This window comes from Dermacentor andersoni, chromosome 5 (genome assembly GCF_023375885.2).
Source record: "Dermacentor andersoni chromosome 5, qqDerAnde1_hic_scaffold, whole genome shotgun sequence".
NCBI lineage: Eukaryota > Metazoa > Arthropoda > Arachnida > Ixodida > Ixodidae > Dermacentor > Dermacentor andersoni.
In genome coordinates, this window is record NC_092818.1 from 119,164,159 (window position 1) to 119,170,995 (window position 6,837).

The 6,837-nt window shown below is 45.9% G+C and overlaps 1 pseudogene; it reads left to right on the plus strand.

Annotated features, from left to right (window-relative positions):
- The first annotated feature begins 6,236 nt into the window (after nt 1–6,236).
- Nucleotides 6,237–6,417, plus strand: LOC126532522 (U2 spliceosomal RNA; annotated as a pseudogene).
- The last annotated feature ends 420 nt before the right edge of the window (nt 6,418–6,837 follow it).

Consider the following 6,837-nt stretch of genomic DNA (forward strand, 5'->3'; position numbering starts at 1 on the left):
ACTTCCTGAGTTGCACACCTTCGAGGCGTGTTGCCATCATGGTCGAAGTCCGTTACGTTAAGAATCCTTTTAACGCAAGTCCACAGAGCGGAATAAATCGCTTAGTCAATTTGCGGGCTGTTGACGTACTTGCACGAGTTAACATATATACTATGAAGACAACGTTTTGTTCAACGCTCGGTAGTCTGTGATTGCCGCAAAAGGTAATGCGAAAGGAAATGTGCTATTCATGTCACTTGGCAGAAGAATAGCCGCGCGTAGCTATCAAGTCCGCTGCAACGCAATAAAGAGATGACGTATAGTGGACTCAACCGTACGATGAGAGAGGAGCATGAGTTGCGGGCACGTCCCACTCCGCCGTAACCTTCGCGGTGCGATGCACTGAAGAAGGAGTGGGAGCATCGGGAAGGTGATCAAAGGCAAGCTTCGATTTCCAATAACTCCGTTTGCACTGGGTGCATTGAAGCACCTTTTGCAGCAAATTATATCTGAAATGGGCTATGCATTTCTCAACTTCAATAAAAAGTGTTCCAGGGCCCTTTTGGAAAATTTTTAAAGCATATAATTACCTGATGCTATTGAAACTTTGGCTACACATCGTTCTTAAAATGCCCGTTATAGGGGGGGGGGGGCATTGCAGCAGAACGCCATATGCCATCTTCGTAATTGCACGGCAAAACAAAACTCCTCGCTTTAGAGCATAGATACACGCATAGTTGCTGCTTTCTCCCATGTTCTATGCTTACCTCCCACTGCTGTTCGCTGCTATGTGCTCAGCAAGGAATTTGTGACAGCGCCGGTGACAAGCCAGGTCAGATTTTTTTCGGCAATGGGCAGCGTAAAAAATCATCCAATAAAATAAAATTTGCATACTTGAAAGTGGCCAATGCAGGCGATGGTTTTCATCTTGCGCTCTGGTTTGAGGTGTATGAGAAACTCTTTCTATACTGAAAAAAGACCCTATTCCCAATGATATCTCTATCCAAAAACACCATATGACATCTGGGAAAGACAGGTTTTCATGTGGGATAATTGGATATGGGAGTTATGGGAGCATATTTGTTTCTTCAAGAAGGCCCCTCCCCTCTTCAATAAAAATGCTTATCATTTTTTCACCTTCTACCACGTCAGATTCGTTGAATTATAGCGCCAAGTCAACACTACATTCCGTAAGAAAAGAATTTGGGGGAACATCTGTTTAGCCTATGTGAGCCCCACTATTTATGTTAGGTTCTTATTTAAAGGGCATGGTTGTTTTATATACCACCCATGTAGATATTTTTGGCGTCTCTAGCACGTAGCGGCCGCAAAAATAATTTCGCGAACGGATTAAAAGAGAGCACACAGGTTGTGGCGGCTCACATATTCTTTTATATGTTTTCTCGACAAAGTAAAATGAAGGAAACTTCTGAGAAATTGTGATTAAATTTGTACTAAAAAATTTATTGGACACCTAAGCAATTATGAGTTGTGAATGTGAAAATACTAATGTCTGATTGGACGCCGCTGAGCGGTCCTTCAAGTGAACAACTCCTCGTGGGCAAGCGAGCTCGTTGAGACGCTTGGCCCGACTTGATTTGTCTTTACAGGCGGTGGCCTTTCCAAGGTGCTGTTAGAAGGCGGACGAGGGTTTGCGCGGATAAGAAACACGCGGATAACGCTGGCTTCCGGGAGCGAGGATGACGTGGCGTCGAGGCGGCGCCCTCTCCCACCACGCAACACGGCGGTACAGGTGTTCTCTTTCGCCCGCTTTGTTCCATCGAGGCCCGAGCCAGCAAGTGTAAGCAAACATTTTTGGTGTGATTGCCTCGTGAGCTACGCGCGTATATATATAGGAAGTGTTATTTTCGAGGCATAACAATGAGTATTGAAAATCAGCATGTTTTTAAGAAAATGTTTTTATTTGCAGTGAATTACGCGTAGGCTGGATATTATATACACATACTGAATGCAACTGTACATTATATATATATATATATATATATATATATATATATATATATATATATATATATATATATATATATATATATATATATATATATTTGCTTAAATTTTCTGTGGCGATAATTAGTGTAGTGTTGCACTGAAAGTGTTTGTGATGCGTCGGTTTCTTATAGCGCAAGTGCGGATCTAAACGCGCCCACCATCTCAACCTCCAGCTTTGCCCGTGAGAAAGGGTGTTTCCATACCGTTTGTTGACACACACGTCCATGGTGTAATGTTTTCACCATCAGACTTGTGTGCCATTGGTCATGTGTTCGGATCTTGCAGTCGGACAATTTTATTAATCTCTATTTAATTATTTACAGGGTCGTATTTTGTTGTAAATTATGAATTTTCAAAGGCAAAATGCCGTTTGAAGGCACAAGTATTAAAATCATTCCCATGCTGACTGAATTTTCCTAATCCGCCGTGGTTGCTTAGTGGTTGTGGTGTAGGGCTGCTAAACTCGAGGTCGCAGGATAGAATCCCGGCCATGGCGGACGTATTTCGAAGAGGGGAAAATGCGAAGACACCCGTGTACTTGGATTTGGATGCATGGTACAGAACCTTTGGTGGTTCAAATTATTCAGGAGTCCCCCACTACGGCGTGCCTCATAATCAAATCGGGCTTTTGGCAAGCAAAACCCATTTTCTTTTAATTTGTTGCGTAGCCGCACTTGTAGCTCCCGCAAACACTAGCGCCAATGTTCCCTCTAGAAGTTATTGTATAAAGTCTATATTTGAAATTGTGAACTCGTAAACTACTTCGCTCTGCCGTTCCTAGTTGGAGCCACCAATACACTTAAACGCGTTTGGCATTAAAGGCCAGATATGCACAAAAGAGTGCCTCGAGCACAGCAAGAAAGCTTCGCTCTAAAAATGGAAGAGATAGTAGAATTATGCTGCACATCGCTCTGAACAGCCTTAGTTGAAAGTAAATTTCAACTAAGCTTGTACTTACCCGACGCAGTAAAAATGTTATCGTACATAACGAACATTACACACATCGTTGTCGTTTGACGTAGTAGTTCTGCGGAAACCCGCAAGGTGGAGAGAAGTAATTGATAAAGGGAAAATCAGACATCCACCCGTTCGCCCTGCCATCTGTTAGCCGCCTGGTTAGCTCAGATGGTAGAGCGGCTGCCCCGGATAGGCGGTGGTCCCGGGTTCGAGTCCCAGACAAGGACGATTTTTTCTTCAACCCTGAGGCTTTTCTTTCGAGGAACCCGTACGGGTTTCCTTTGTAGCAATTGCTATGAACGGGTTGATGTCTGATTTTCCCTTTATCAATCGTTGTCGCACATCACGCTTATCATGATTACCGTGCACCACGGTAGCCAATAGCACTCCACCTATTCCGCAGACGAATGAAGTTACAAGGTATGACTAGTAATATTTCCAAAGAACGCAATCAACATACGCACATCCGACATTCGGTACATGTCACCCATAACGCAAGTATTTCTAAGTACGTAATTGCCGCTACCTTTCGTGGTCCCATGACCGTCACTAAGCCATTTAAGCGTTACGTTTTATATAACGCCTCTAACTGGAAGGAAAGGAGGTTTTATAAACTTCCATTTATCCCATAAATATTCCACCTTCTTGAAACTTTGCCTGCGACCCAGCCGTCATGCTCTATACTTTTCTAAATATAGACCCAGGAAAACTTTTATCCAATACATCGTGAAAACCCTTACATAACGTTTACGAGCGTTTCTTTAGTCGCAGTAACAGCTCTAGGGTAATAACCACGTGCAACGATAGAACGCGAAAAACAGCCCGCTGAGAACACACTGACGCTCCGACCAATGTCTCTTGTATATTTTTGAGTTTAGATAGGTGAAAGAGTTCCGCACTTCTCAATGGTGCGGCTTTCGAGAGCGTCTTGCACCGGACCCATCCAGCGTGTTCCTCACGGAGTGCACGTAATGCTGAGATAGCTCGTAATCCACACTTGTTATTCTTAGTCATTTGTTGCTCACTCGTGATGTTTTTCTTATGGAGTGGTAAAAACTGAACATTCACAACAAGGCAAACCAAAGAATTGTATTCATCGTGCTGCACAGATTCAAGCAAAACAGTGCAATATAAAGGGATTTTGATGAAGCGCATTGCATATCGAGATGCAGAGCAGCGGTGGAGTCACTATATCGTTCTCCACGATATTGCTTTCGATCCGTGCTACCCTCACTGCGTGGGCGTTCATGTGCACTTAAATTCCTGGGACACCGTTACTGCCATAGCCATGTTAGGAATACCCCGAGTGCCCGTACTGAAGTAGGCTGTGCCATTTTACCGGTCAAGCGCAGCGTTATCCAGCGCTAAGCTTTACTGCACTGTAGCCTCCGACGCGCGAATTCTGCCGATGGTAATAAGTTCCAGCGCCTGGCTGTGAGGAACGCAGCTCTGTTCTGTGTCACTGTGTATGTGTAAATACGGGGATATGAACTGATTAATGCCAGAGCATCCTTTGCCTGCCCCTGCCTACCTTGTTCTTGCTGACTCGGTTGGGTATCCTTCAGGCATCGAAGGCGATGACTGCATAAAAAAAGAAAATATGCGTAGAATCTCCTAGGGGAGTTATCTGAACGATGGGTTAGCATTTCGTAGTGTCGACGTGGTGTCGAGTGGTCGTGAACTGGTGTGTTTGGTATAACGGAGAGAACGACCGTGAAAGAATCGTGAAACTGAGAAGCGTAGTTTCAACACCGAACTGTTAATCGAGACTGGCAAGAGACTTTGGTGCATTTGTTACCGGCACAATCTATATTCACGCTGATACTCTGTATTCCTGCATCCTGCCAGTGTTCGCGCGATCGTCGTCATCTACTTTTACTGCTGGCTGATGCTGTCTTGAAAGCGATCGTCTTACGCGAAGGAGGTACGGACAAACCGTTTTCTCGTTGCAAGGGTAACCATAGAAATGTTCACGAATTTAAAACAAACGATGAAAATTTCATCCCCTGCGAGGAATGTGGATCCGGGTCTGCAGCATTGTAGGCCTGTGGGTAATTTATATCTTTGATGGCCACACTAACAGTGGACAAGTAGCACGGAATGCATGCGACATTAGGACGCTCGCATGGCGCGACCTTTAACGCCATTTGGTGAAATGAGACGCTTGGCGCGACGCCAGATGCATTGGTACTCCAGAAGTACATGTTGCTGGGCTAGTCGGTTCATATTGCTGAGTAGACCATAAATATTGCCTATATATTTATAATTTCGCTTTCCGCGACTACGGAGAACTCCAACGCCGGCCCGCAGTGGTGGAGAACAGAGATCAACCGACCACATACAATGAAATTGCGCAGCACTTTTATCTCGGCAGGAGAGACGTTCCCCTTCCACACAAGAAGTTAAATAGAGCGCAGGCATTGACCCTCAGATTATTGCTAACAGGCTCGTATCCCAGCCCAGCTTTATTCCACAAGCTTTATCCCGACACCTATGCCATTGGTTCTTGCAGGCACTGCAATGACATCGCTAGCCTAGACCATATGCTCTGGCGTTGCCCCTCGTTACGAGGCACAGAACAAATCAATGAGGCCAAGTGGCTCTCCGCTATCAAGAGCCCCGATGCCGGGGCGCCACTATGGGCTGTCCAGAGGGCGGCGGTCGGGCATGTCCTGATTGCCCCAACGTGAGAGCAGCCCGCAGGGCGCTGAGTCGCGTACCTCAGGACCTTCATTAAAGTTTTGCATCCATCCATCCATTAGAGTTCGTCCATACATATACCATAAATATTGTCTATGTATTGGCAGTTCGCTGTGACGTGACATCCGTCTCGTGGTTCTATGTAAGGTGGCCGAAACAACTAGCGTCCGAAAGATAAATTTCTATTTGAAGAAGCAGCAAGCAAGTGTGCAAAAGCCAACGCGCCTTGGTGATTTTACTGCGTTGTATACTCAGAAATACATGATAATAAATCTTCACTAGCGCTAAGCTGGAGGAGAAGCACAAATTAAATCATGAGCCATGCCACCCCGTGAAGGTGGATGACCAGCGAAGGAACTTAGTACACGGCAGAGAGGTGACACAGAATTTTGGACAAAGGTACGAGCTCATTTACTGCTATCTTTATGTACACTCCCATGGACGATGGGACCGCCGCGCCGAGGAGCCGCAGGTAACTAGACACGCGTGACGTTTCGACGGGACCTCCACCACAGGAGAGAATAACGCAAGGAAAGTAGATGAGCAAGCGTTTGAAATGACGACAAAGAGAGGTCTGTGCGAACGTAGACATGGCCAACGTGGGTCTAAATGTAGTATTTGTTCTTATCAACATAAAATCACATACGAATTTTATTCGGAGCTAAGATATTGCATTTATTTTTGCAAGGTTGGGTGAGTGCTTGAAGCATGCTTCACCTCTGCTGCGGTTTGGCCCGGTGTTTCACTGTCTCTGGGATCGGCCCACGGTTTCTGCACATGCAAAACAATAGTGCACGGAAGCCTAGCCATAAACTTCACTCTGAAGAAGCAGTGCATGACACGAACGTTGTCCTGCACTGACACGGCTCGTATCGTGACCTCCTTTGGATGCGAAAGCGTTAAATGGCTCACTGAGCGAGAACGCCGGCGTTCGGCGTCTGTAGGAGCCTTAATAATTCCCATTGGCTTCGATGCCATGTAAAAAGCGCACCTCACCGGAGCAGAGCGGACGAAACGGAACACCAGTAGCGTCAGGTGTGGCGTGAGGGAAAAGGGAATCGCCGCAATACTATGCCACCTTCGCTCTCGCTCTCGGAAGCCTGTATAATCCGCGCGTTCCTTGTCCACGCACGCTCTTGCCTGAGTTCTAAATGCGCCTCGGTAACCCCAAACGAAAACGAGCCAAGTGTC